Raw genomic sequence first — 13986 nt, forward strand, 5'->3', positions numbered from 1 at the left:
ATTTTAGGGTTGGCAAGAGACTTGTCTCTAGAGTGGTTCCCAAGTGTCCAAGGAGATGTCCTCAGCTTGTTCTTTGAGCAACAGAGGAAAGGGTGCCTGAACTGGCCTTGTCCTATAGCCACACTGATGAATATATTGCATATTACCATAGAACCTTCATCTGGTGATGGATGGATATAGAGACAGAGACCCACATTGGAGCACTGGACTGAGCTCCCAAGGTTCAAATGATGAGCAGAAGGAGGGAGAACATGAACAAGGAAGTTAGGACCGTGAGGGGTACGTTCACCCACTGAACGGACGGTGGAACAAATCTAATGGGAGTTCACCAAGGCCAGTTGGAATGGGACTGATGGAGCATGTGATCAAACTGGATTCTCTGAATGTGGCTGATGGTGGAGGATGACGGAGAAGCCAAGGACAATGGCACTGGGTTTTGATTCTACTGCATGAATGGGTTTTGTGGGAGCCTTGTCTATTTTGATGCTCACCTTCCTGTATTTGGGGGCAGCGGGGAGGACCTTGGACTTCCCATAGGTTAGAGAACCCTGACTGCTCTTTGGCCTGAAGAAGGAGAGAGAGGGGTGTGGGGAGAGGGGAGAAGGGAAGTGGGAGGAGGTGGAAATTTTTAATAAAAAAAATAAAAAGAAAAAAGAAATGAACTCAGGAGCTTTTTAAAATATTTTATTTTTATTTTTATTCATTTTTTTTTTACTTCAAATCAGTCATGGGTTTTGAGGTCAAGTAACAGTACTTTCTATGACTTCTGTTGTCTGAAGTGGGATTTCAAACCAATCAGAAAATGTTTGAATATTTCCTCTACAGTCTTTCTATTGCTGTACAACTGGGCATTTTGTTGTGAGCGCAATCACAACAGTAAATCAAATAGTTCACACCTGGATAAGATTTTTAATCACCTTTTTTCTCAGTAGCATTCATAGAACCTTCGAGCATTATGAATGCATCTTTTTTGGTACCAAATTGATTCCTTCATGTCTTATGACTCAAGTCTTCATTGTCTTCAGAAATCGGTTTTATTTATTTTACATTTTGATATTTCTTATAAAACATATTTTATTATGTTTTCCCTCTCTGAAATATTTCCAGAGCCCCCTGACTTCCTACCCACCAAGCTTTTCTATCTCACTCTCAAAAAACAAACATCAAAAAAAGATAAATTAAAATTTAGAACTAAGGAAAAACAAATGAGATGAAGAATAAACAAATCAAACAATAAATAAGAATAAATAAACCAAACAAACCCAAAGGAGTATTCATGAGACCTGTTCAGGTCAACAAAAGTTCAAAACTGACAAGGCAAGTATGTGTAAAAATCCCACTCCTAACCAGGAAAATATTTCAAATTTAACTTTTTATTGGTTTTATGTGGATTTCACATCATGTGTCTCAAGCCCAGTCATCCTCTCATCCCTTCTCATCCACCCTCTACACTTGCAACCTACCTCCCAAGGATAAAACAAGATAAAATTTAAAAGAGGAGAGTAAAAAAAGAAAAATCTTTTCGTGGAAGCTAGTAGTACGACACAGTAAGTCACTCAGTTCTTTAGTTAGTCCTTTAGTTCCTATATGGTTACCTACAAGCGTTCATTGCTTGACTCATTGGCCTTGTTTGAGATCTCTGCCTTTTTTTTTTAACATCATCAATATGGGGCCCTCACTGGGTCTCCTCTTGGATACTGTTGTTGTCCTGTGTCTTATTGATCCAGTAGTTTTGGTCTGCAGGACCAACCACTTCCCATGCTCCAGCAGATCATATATGGAGTAAATGATGGCATGGGCCAACTCATAGCTCTGGTTAAAAAATCTATTTGTAAGTAATACTTTGTGGAAAAAGGAAAGTGAATTTTTATCAAATGAATGTTACTGGCTGTATCAACCATAACTTAGGGCAGTCCTCTTGGCCAGATGGTGACCAACAGTCAGAGATTCTTACTGTCAACTTCTAAAGAGCAGACAAAGGAAACTATCACTGTCTTCAGTATTTGAGGGCATATGGGGCATCACTGGAAAACAACACTAATAGAGGCATTCAATTCATGACACTTGGAGTTATCTAGGAGAGAGATTGTTTCTCTGTTATAAAGTAACTCCATTTGAACACTTTTAATATTGGAATATGTTTGTGTTTTAAAAAGTTCCTGCAATACTAGTTTATTCTTTGACATTTTTAGAAATTCTTTATGATGTTTGATAGTATGAATGAGATGTTTCCCCATTCAGTAATTTGAATACACACAGTAGAAAAACAAACCAAAATAAGAAATAGCAATTGTGGTTGGAAAGATGATTTATATTTTAAGAATTCTTTTCATTTTTGCATAGAATATGAGTTAAATTCCCTGTAATGATGCAGATGCAGTAGCTTCCAACATAATGTGACTAAGGTCCAGGGTATCTGACACACCCTTTTGACCTCTGTGAACATCAAGCAACTTCTTCTGTGAACACACATATGAATGAAGGCCAAAATCATATACATAGAGTACAAATAAATAAATCTTAAATATAATTAGCAACTTAATTTCAAAGAGATTTTTATTGAAATAACTGAATGTACAATAATAAATCAAAATCCCATGTACACATTTAGAAGAATAATGAGAGCGGCAAGTTAACTTTTAAAAGGGTTTAAACTGATTTTCAGTCCATGAAATATGAGTTCAAAAAACAAGGGGTACATTATATCATAAATAAATTAAGATGCACACGGATCTTATCCAGAGTGTATGAAGTCATGAACTAAGAGATCTTATACCATACATCTGATACTTAAAACAGGAGGGAGAACTCAGCACATGAGCTATCATATTGCTTACTGCATATTCAAAAGTTTACTAGTGCATATTTTCAACTGAACACATTCAAGAATATTCATTGAAGTGACACTAGAAGAAGATAAATAAAGAACTGAAAGAAACTCAAATGACAACTCTTAGTAGAATGCAAAATATCACAGTATATTTGTAGGTACTCTATCTAGTAAAAATAGTCAGGAGAATTAACATGAATAAACCACAGGAATATATCACTTTGAGTGACAGCACATCACAGATGTGTAAAATTTTGTCTGGCATCATACATATATATTAGAGTGATTAGAATTATCCTAATTCTAATTATTATTATATTAATAATTTATTAATATAAATATTAATGATGTATTATAATATAAATATATAAATAATAATCTATTATATTAATAATTTCTTAATTATCAATATAATGCCCTTTATAAAAAATCACCATGTATGGTATACTCAGAAGTCTGAAAAATTGCTTACATCTGAGACATTTTTCAACTATGAGGAAAGAACTAGAAGCTTGAGACTCTTAATTTGATTACATAAATGTATAAAATCTAGAACTTATTCCTATCCATATTTTTGTATGTGAAATGTTGAATCATTCTTAAATACAAGTTTTTCTTTTAAATAATGATTACATACTGAAGAGAAGACTCAATACTTAAGGTGGGTTTGGTGGTATTTTAGAGGACACTTATTAGGTTTCCAATACCCAGAGCAGGAGGTTCAGAGCCACCTGTTAGACCAGTTCCAGAATATCTGATGGCCTTCTTTATCCCTGAGCCTTCCTTCACACATGCAGAGGACATACAAATATGCACACACACACACACACACACACACACACACACACAGAGAGAGAGAGAGAGAGAGAGAGAGAGAGAGAGAGAGAGAAATCATTTACTTTGAATATCATTCTCTAAAGAAAATTTAGGAAATTATAAAATAAACAAACAAAACAATAGCAAAAGCACTTCTTCAGGTTTATTTGCCATTCATCTTTTCTTCTAAAAGAATGAAGGATATCAGTAGAGAATAGATACATGGCCTCAAAATAAATTGGTCATAAATTGATCAGCTAGTATGCATAAGACACATTGTATGCATGTACACACACACACACACACACACACACACACACACACACACATATATATATATGTTAAGTATAAGTGTATGTATGAATTTATCCCTGTGTGGGGTTCTACTTTTTCTCTATAAACAAAAGTAAATATCAAGTATTTATTGTTTGCTTCTCAATAAGCTTTTTACTATATTTATCTGCTTATTAACAAAATTAAGGACTGTTATTGAAAACATGTAAATTAGTATTGAGCAGTTCCTATTTAAAGATTGTTGGAGAGAGGGCAGCTTGCTCGTCCCTGCTGCCTGGATAGTTTAGCCCTGAAATAACTACACAGAAACCGTATTTATTACATCGCTATTTGGCCCATTAGCTCTACTCTCTTATTGGATAACTCTCACATCTTGACTTAACCCATTTCTATTAATTTTTATGTCACTATGTGGTAGTGGCTTACCAGCTAAGATTCAGCATGTCAGACACTGATGGCAGTTCCATAGCATCTCTCTTTGACTCTTCCTCCTTTCTCCAAGCATGCTATTTAGTTTTCCCCACCTACCAAAGTTCTGCCCTATCAACAGACCCAAAGCAGTTTCTTTATTAACCAATGAAAGCAACAAAAAACAGAAGGACATCCTATACCAAAAGATAATATACTAAACAACTATATGGTTTAAGGATATATCTAGGTAGTAGAAAAATTGCCTGGCAAGTGAAGGCAGACATTTAAGTCCATGACTGCAAGAAATAAAAAAAGCAAAACTATTAATGATTTTAATTAATATAAACCCAGCATTTATAGTCCATAAACTCAAAAAGTGTAAATGTGATATTTTAGTCGTAAAAATAATTCCACGAGGCCTTATTTAACTAATTAAATGTGCTATATTTTATCTATTAAAATTTAAAATAGTATAATTTTAACATTATTAAAATTACACTTTTTATTACAAATAAGAAAATATGAAAAAGGAAATCAGGACTGCGAGGGATGCGATCACCCACTGATACAAGGGGACGGATCTAATGAGAGTTTACCAAGGCCAGTTGGATTGGGACTGAATGAGGACGCCATCCAACCAGATTCTCTGAATATGGCCGGATTCTCTGAATGTGGCTGGCCCGGAGTCTTTCTGAAAAGCCATTGACAATGACACTGGGACTTGTTTCCTCTGCATATACTGGATTTTGGGGATCCAGTCTGTCTGGACACTCACCTTCCTGGACCTGGAGGGAGGGGGTAGGAACTTGAACTTCCCACAGGGCAGGAAACCCTGACTGCTCTTAGGGATGGAGAGGGAGGAGGAGAGGGAGTGGGGGAAGTGGGAGGGTGTTGGGAGGAGGGGCAGAAATGGAAACTTTTATAATTTAATAAAATTACTTTCTCATAAAAAAATAAGAAAATACCTTGTAATATCCACATTTCAAAAAACTTAGGTAAATTTGTTACTGAAAGAAGCTACTTGCGTATCTAGAACAAGAAACAGGAATTTCAGCACTTATAGGCTTCATTTACTCCGTAACTAATTAGTCGAATCCTTTAAGCAAGCTCTAGGATTCTGCATCAAAGCACAGATCAAAGCTGTGTGGAGAACACATTATGTACCCTGAATTAAGAAGGTTGAAACCATGAAATAACAGTGTATTGTGAAAAAGTGTTTGTTGGTTTAGAAACCAACAAAAAATGTTTGTACTGAAGCTTTAAAATGCATGTTTTGATAATTTTTAATTACATTTCAGTGAAACTTTTCAAAGACAAATCATGAATACCAGCATAGAAAACTACAAAATATGTTAAATTATATTGATTCCATTCCTTTTAAATTTTGGAAATAATGGACATTACATTTTAAGCATCTTTAAATTATAAATAAAGGAAAAATGTAGAGATTTCCTAAATATTATATCAGTTTATGTATTAATAGCTTATTTTAGAGTGATGACTTAATAGCTTGCTGAATCTCATTTTTAATGATTTAGAGACTAATATTAAGGCATCATTAAATAAAGTCAATAGTTTATTTAAGGATTGCCATTTATAAACCAAATCCTATATACTTTGATTTATGTCTAGCAGCAAGCATTGTATCATTCCAAAATTATATAATACTTGTATTGCTTTAAAATACTCCATTTCTTCTTTCCAAACCTTGCTATTTTATTTTATTTCTCTGGATGATTTGTGATAATATATAATATAAATATCATATCAAGTATCTATCATTCATACAGTTTGGTTAGTAGGATGGCAGATGTTAATTTTATACTACTGATCTATTTATTTATTTTACATTCCAGGTGACGTTCCTCCTCCCTCCCTTTCTGCCAGTCTCTCCTTCCCAAAGTTCTCAGTTCCCAGTCCACTCCTCTTTCTTTCTGTTTACGAAATTGTAGGTATCCCATGGATTTCATCAAACCATGGCATATCAACTTGACATAAGACTAAGCAGCAACCCATATGTTTATGGTTTGCAAGGTGACCAAGTATGAAAAGTAGGTGTCAAGAAACTATAAAAAACAATACTCAGAGATAGTCCCATTCCCATATTTTAGGAGTTTTATAAGAGGACCAAAATACACAACTACAACATATAAACAGAATGCCTAGGTTAGTCCCATGCAGGTTCCTTGGTTTTTGGTCTAGTCTCTGTGAGCTTCTACGAGCCCAGTTTAGTTGATTCTGTGGGTTTTCTTTGGTGGCCTAGATCCTCTGGCTCCTACATTCTTGCCTCACCCTCTTCTGCATATTTCCCTTAGACCCACCTAATGTTTGTCAGTGAGTCTGCATCTGTTTCCATCAGTTGCTGAATGAAGACATTCTGATGACAATTAGCCTAGGGATCAATCTATGAGTTGTAAGTGGAGGCTGTTGATGCCTTATTCCCCCAGAAATAAACAATCACACAGAAACTAGATTAATTACAACACTGGTTGGCCTATCAGCTTAGGCTTATTAACTTATTAACTAACTCTTACATCTTAAATTAACCTATTTCTATTAAACTGTTTTTTACTATGAGTCTGTGGCCAACCAGTAAGTTTCTGGCATGTCCTTCTCCTTCAGCAGCTACACAGTGCCTCCCTGACTCTACCTACTCTCTCCCTATATCTCTGCTTGAATTTTCCACCTGTCTTTATAGGTTGAAGCAGCATCTTTATTAACCAATGATAATAAAACACATTGACAGCGTACAGAGGGGAATCCAACATCATCTCCCTTTTTCTGCTTAAATAAAAAGAAAGGTTTTAACTTTAATTTGTAAAATTACATATAGAAAATAGGTGTCAAGCGAGAATTACACTTACGATATTTAGTCTATTGCATTTGGAAAGTTTCATATCTAATTTATCATTTATTTTAACCAAGAAAAACTTTAACTGTAACTATCTTTCTCCAAATCCACAAAAGACCCCAGAATTATATTATATTACCTAACTAAAGAAGAAGTCCATTGTAACTGACTTCCAAAACTCTAAAATTGACAGAGACGTCTCTCTGCTGGAACTGTCACCCAAAGTTCTTCTATAACATCCATATTCAGCATATAGGCCCATACTATCTGGCAGACTTTTCCATGAGGCAGGGAATTAGAAAGACTGTTTTGCCTGTATTGGCAGTTTGTCAGTCCTAAGGATGTCTGGCAGACACTTTCATGAAACAGGAACACTGAAGTACCATCCTATCTTTTGTAAAATTCAGCAGACCATTTTCTGTGGGTTCAGCATGCCCAGTTTATACAGCATACTATCAAGCAGTCCAGTCAAGATCAGTTTCTTTCCAAAACACCTAGCAAATGCCATAATTAGAATCTTCGGTGACTATCTTCATGGGGAAATAATTAGTTCTGCCAGGAGCAGGCATGTCTCATTGTTGAGAAAAGTCTAAAGTTCTTAAAAAAATTTTAAATGCCGTATTCTATAGGTCTTTGAAGTGTTGAAGAATATTGGCCTAACTCAAGCATATCTCCATATATCTACAAAATCTAAGTAATATGACTAAAAGTTTCATTACTACAGAAGACTATCTTTGCATTGCATTTTTAAAAGAGATGCACAAATATAATACCTTAAATACGAGTAGAAATACATATACACAGTTTTTAACAAAATCTTTATCGTGTCTCCCTTTCAATGAAAACAAACATTTATAGACTTTATGGATTATTATTTTTTTAATTTATTTATTCATTTATTTATTAAAATTTTCCACCTCCCTCCCCGCTTCCCTTTTCTCTCTCCCTCCCCACCTCCCCCTCCCTCTCTAGTCCTAAGAGCAATCAGGGTCCCTGCCCTGTGGGAAGTCCAAGGTCCTTCCCCCTCCATCCAGGTCTAGGAAGGTGAGCATTCAAACAGACTAGGTTCCCACAAAGTCAGTCCATGCAGTAGAATCAAAACCCAGTGCCATTGTCCTTCTTATCAGTCAGCCTTCATTGCCAGTCACATTCATAGTGTCCAGTTTGATCACATGCTCCATCAGTCCCAGTCCAGCTGGCCTTGGTGAGCTCCCATTAGATCAGTCCCACTGTCTCAGTGGGTGGACACACCCCTTGTGATCCTGACTTCCTTGCTCATGTTCGCTCTCCTTCTGCTCCTCATTTGGACCTTGGGAGCTCAGTCCAGTGCTCCAATGTGGGTCTCTGTCTCTGTCTCTATCCATCGCCAGATGAGGGTTCTATGGTGATATACAAGATATTTATTCATCAGTGTGGCTATAGGACAAGGCCAGTTCAGGCACCCTCTCCTCTGCTGCTTAAGGAACAATCTGGGGACCTCTCCTTGGACCTGGGAACCCCGGCTTAGTTTTTTTCCAAAGTGACTCCTGCTGTTTCTTGGGCAAATATTTTTAGAGTTCATAAAGACCTTTCCAAGAGTTCTATTCAATCAAACCACATTAGCCTGGAAGGATTCCACAGGTTCTCATTCTCTGTGACTACAAAAGCAGAACCTCTTTTCCTAAGTAATATATTCTTAGATTCAAATTTTGATGTTAAGAAACTTTAAAAATGATGATGTTGGTTTAACTTATACAACAAAATATCTCTCTATACTTAGCTCTTTCACAGTCAAAAATTTAAAGAAAACACAATAGTATATAATCTATACTCTCTATGTTTTTTCCATTTTTACATGGATTTTTTTCTATTACTTTTTAATATTAGTTTTATTACCCTTATTCCTTTAATCTATGACTGTCTATACTCTTTTATACTACTTTTATCAATCTATGACTATCTATACTTTTTTTCCTCTCTCAAGTCTATATACATTTTTAAATACACTGTGTCTCATTTAGAAGTCTTTTATGTCTGACTCTGTCCTGTTGTGTATCTGAAATCTTTTTCTGACAAGAAGCACATTTTTTAAATGCTAAGTGGGAGTATCTAGGACCAACTCTGTGTTGCTGCCTGTTGGCTCTGTCCCATCCAACATGGTGGAGGTATGTTCACTGCCTCTGCGAGCCATGCTCACCTCTTCGGCTCCAGTGATGGAGCAAGTCTACATGGGCATTAAGCAACGAGTAGCACATTGTTCACAAACTCAGTGTAAGTATTCCTCTACCACATCAGCATGAACCAGGAGGCCCACTCATAAAGGAGCCATGCAGTTTTTGCTGATAATGCTGAGTCAGGAATCCTTCTCTTATAGGAATCATGCCTCTGCTTGCCTTTAACAAACAGAACCTATCTGAGAAAGTGCTGCTACCAAGAAGCTGTGTTAAACTCTGTTCTTTAGTGTCCAGAATTCCTTCCCAAGCTCTTTCAACTTTTATGTGGATGTAACTGATCCATGTTGGCCTTCCATTTTGTAAACTGAGACTGCTTGTTTGTTTCCTGGCCACTCAGATCTGAACAACCATACAAAAACTATATTAATTACAACACTGCTTTGCCTATCAGCTCAGGATTCTTATTAAATAACTCTTTCATCTTAAATTAACCTATTTATAGTAATCTGTCTATCACCATGAGGCTGTGGCCTACCAGTCTAGTAAGTTTCCAGCATAGCCTTCTCCTTTGGCAGCTACACATTATCTCCCTGACTCTGTCCATTTTCCCTTTTTATCTCTGTTCATATTTCCTGATTGGCTTTATTCTGGCATGCCATAGGTCAAAGCAGCTTCTTTATTATTCAAAAGTAATAAAACATATTCACAGCATACAGATGGAAATCCCACATCAGTAAGAATAGCATGATACCATTAGGCATTATTTCATTGACATTTTTCCTTTCAGTCATGTTTGGTTCTATCCTGGATCTCTGAGTCAGTTAACCTGTGGGTTCCAGTGCTCTGGACAGTGTCAGCCATGGGCTTACTCTCCTGACATAGGTGTTAATCTTGGTCAGTCATTGATTGGCAAGTCCTTCAAACTCTAAAGTACCCTTAACCCAGCATGTTACATATGCAAAATGGATTGTATGATAAAGTTTATGCGACTGGATTGGTTTTTTATTCATTCAACTTGAAGTTTTGCCTGGTCACAGTTGACGGACAGGTCAGACTGTATCTGCAATTGCCAGAAGTCTTAGCTAGGGCCATCCTTTTAGATTCCTGTGAAGAAGAAGTAGAAGAGACTTTGTGAGTAGACTGTGGGCTGATGGGGTTGGGGACATGAGAGATGAAGTAGAGAGGAAGAATATTGAAAGACACTATTGAGAAAGGGAGGGAATTTCAGGGTTGTAATAAATCCTGGTGCAATGGAATATATTTTTTATATATTTGCTAATTGCTATGTTTTTTTTTATTAATTTGAAAATTATTAATTAACTTTTTCCTTTCATTTATTTATTTGTTTTATTTTTAGATCATAATGTAATTATATATTAGCACTTGAAATTAAAAAGGGTTTGCTAACTTATCCCTAGTCTCTGATTTTATTTATTTTCTTCATAAATATTTTGAAGAACAGAAATTCAACATTTCTTAATATTTTTCTGAAATTTTAAAAGGCAATGTACATTCATGGACAATGGAGAATATGGGGGTATAGAGCACATGATTTCAGGAAAGCCAGAAGAGAGCTTCATGTACACTGGAGCTGAAGTTAAATGTACTAGAACTGAACTCAGATCTTCCTCATGGGAAGTATGTGCTCTTTACCTTTAGACTACATATTTAACCACTGGTTAATATTTTAGCTTAAAACAAAAGTATATACATTATTACCATTAAGTATTACTGCATTTTACTTGTGTACATTTAAAATTGTGTTAACCTGCGTAATGGAGCATAGAATATTAATGCTATTTGTTTAAGATATATGCTCTCTGTATCTTGGGTGCAATTGATATTTAATCTGTGAGCACTTGTCTCTGTGACCACGCTTTTCATGCCAATATGTACATCTAGGTATCTGGAACCATAAGACAACTATGGTCATATATGTCATAATGACCATATGACAACTCTGGTCATTATTTTGTATCCCAGCAACAAATAATTAACTTGAATATTATTATTGTCTCATTTTAAATATTTTGAAAAACCCTTACAAAAATTAAGCTATATTACAAAATATACTGTTAAATGTTTATGATAAATGAAAAGGAATAGTTCTAAAAACCCAAATCTTGTAACAGAAATGTTACAGATATAATCACAATCCCTTAACTCTAATCTTGCCACATACATGCTCAAAATAAAATACCAGTAGCATTTTTTTTTTTTACCCTAGGTCCATGGGCTGTCTAGTCTCTGATTCTGGGTCAATCAGACAGGGCCTGGTATGGGTTCCATTTCATGAAACATGCGTTAAGTCACATCAGCCATCTTTTGCTTGTTCTCATAAGGTTTGTGACACCATTTCCTTAGCATATTTTGCAACAAGCACAAATTGAAGATCAAAGATTTTTCTGGTACGGTGGGTATTTTGCCTGTCTTTTGGTCATATTTTCTTTGATTTCTAATTCAGTGAGGTTAAAGATTTTCCTAGATAAAGGCATTAAGACTCGCTTACTGTTACATCGGTCAGATTATGTCTCTTCTTGTGTCATAGTTCACACGCTCTGAAGTCACATAAACACCAGTAGTACTAAGTTGCAGGCAGAGCTTAGGGTGTTTTACCACAGAAGTGAGCTTTATTTTATAACAACATTATATATGTATTCAAAACAACAACAACAACAACAAAAACAAAGAACCATACCCCTCACAAAATATCAACCCTACTGGGTTATGCAAAAGTACAATGAAGACCAAAGATCATACTGGAAAATGAGATTAGCACCACAACACTCAAAATTAGCTATGCTGCTGATTTTAAAAGGGTGACATTGATAACAATGGATGATGCAATATTTTAAGCATATTAAATTATTTTTAATTAAAAGGCATTTTACATACCAACCACAATTCCCCCTCCTTTCCCTCCCCTTTCCTCTCCCACCTTCCCCCCAACCCTTACCCACTCCTCAGAAAGAGTAGGGGCTCCTATAGGGAGTCTACAAAGTCAAGCTTCAAGTTGAGAAAGGACCAAGCCCTTCCCTGCTGTATTGCGGCCGAACAAGGAATCCTTTAATAGAGTCTTTATTGCGCATCAATTAATTACTTCCTTGTCCCACGCTACCGTCTCGCCAGCAAGAACGACGCGGGACACTTAGGATTCTTCTGCAGTAAAGCTTTATGCGTCTTGAGAGGGAGAGCATAAGCTTACATGGCGGAGACCCAGATAAGATGGAACCCATCCCTTATATAGGAAACAGACCCTGCTTTGGACGTGTCATTCTTTGATTGGTCAACTGCTCCCAGTCCCAGGTGAAACCTTGGGAGTAGTGGAAAATACCAACACACGTGAGCTTTCTAGCTCACCTGGCGGTGCAGCGCCATCTATGGTGGAGAGTGTGGTTGCGGCCCTCTACATCTCCCCCTAATTTTACTTCTTTGCAGAAAGGCAACTCCCTAGGAAGGTAAAGATAGAGGTCGCACTTCCCAAAATGAAAACATTAAAATGGGCTTACACGGAATCTGTCCCTAGGCTCATGACACCTGGAACCTATCCAGCCTGCCCTCTGCCAATTTTCTGGGAAAGGGAATATATGGCAGGAAACCCTTAAGCAGAGCGACTTATCTCTCAGAGAGGGCCATTCTCTGTGCGATGCTCTTCAGCTCGACAACCTTCAGGGCTAGCTAAGCCAAGCACTCCACCCTGTGCAATGGACCATAGTCCTAGGGGTGCAGGAGCTGGTTGGCTTAAACCTTACTGCTTTAACATAGATAACCACACATCAGTAGAGGCCCCCTGTTCCAGGGCAGCCAGCGCTGTTGCAAAAACCACTTTGTCCCTATGGCTTTGGGATTAGAGTCAGCAGACCATCCAGAGGAGAAACACTATTCCATAGCAGGACCGTTCCAAAACACTCCCACCCCCACCCATTCTTTGAAGTAGGGGATGAAGGACACGATCCAGGACTAGAATCCTTTGGCCAGGCTTATGTCCACTCGCGTGGAGTTGATTGTCACGATGGACCATCTCAAGGAGGACAGCAAATCATCAAAATTCTCCTGCAAGATACAAAGACAATTCTCGGGACAAGTTAGCCACTTTTATAAAGTTCTCATATAGTACACTGGTCACACAAAAGGCTGGAGTTTTCCATACATAGCCCAATTGGGCAAGCTGCCGTAAGCTATCCACCTGTTCTTTATTTTACCTCTAATAGATGTATCTATGGTAGCCTGTTGATCCAGGGCTGTAGCCACTGTGGTAGATAACTGATTGAGGGTCTCTGTTTTTTATGATATAGGCCGTGCTGTCCCAGTGGCGCCTAGGAAAAACCCAGGCCCTGTTTGTTGATATTAGGTTTAAGATTTATTGGCTCCCGTACTCCTTGCCGGTACGGTGGCCTTGGGTTCCAGAGCCCGCCCGCCATCCAAGTGCTGTGCGCGGCCCTGGGCCTGCTTGCTGCTGCGGGGATCCCTGTGTCCCACTGTGCGGCTCCGCCTGTCCCAGGCCAGGAAGTGGCGGCTCCACCCCCAGGCGCCCCTGCCTTCCCCACGGGGCTAGCCTAGTTCTCTGAGGCTGTGTTGGTGGCGGAGTGTGGCGGGAGCCGACACTCAGACCGAGGCGGCACAGGCGGCAA

Source organism: Myodes glareolus, chromosome 5 (genome assembly GCF_982192425.1).
Source record: "Myodes glareolus chromosome 5, mMyoGla1.1, whole genome shotgun sequence".
In the NCBI taxonomy this organism is placed as follows: Eukaryota; Metazoa; Chordata; class Mammalia; order Rodentia; family Cricetidae; genus Myodes; species Myodes glareolus.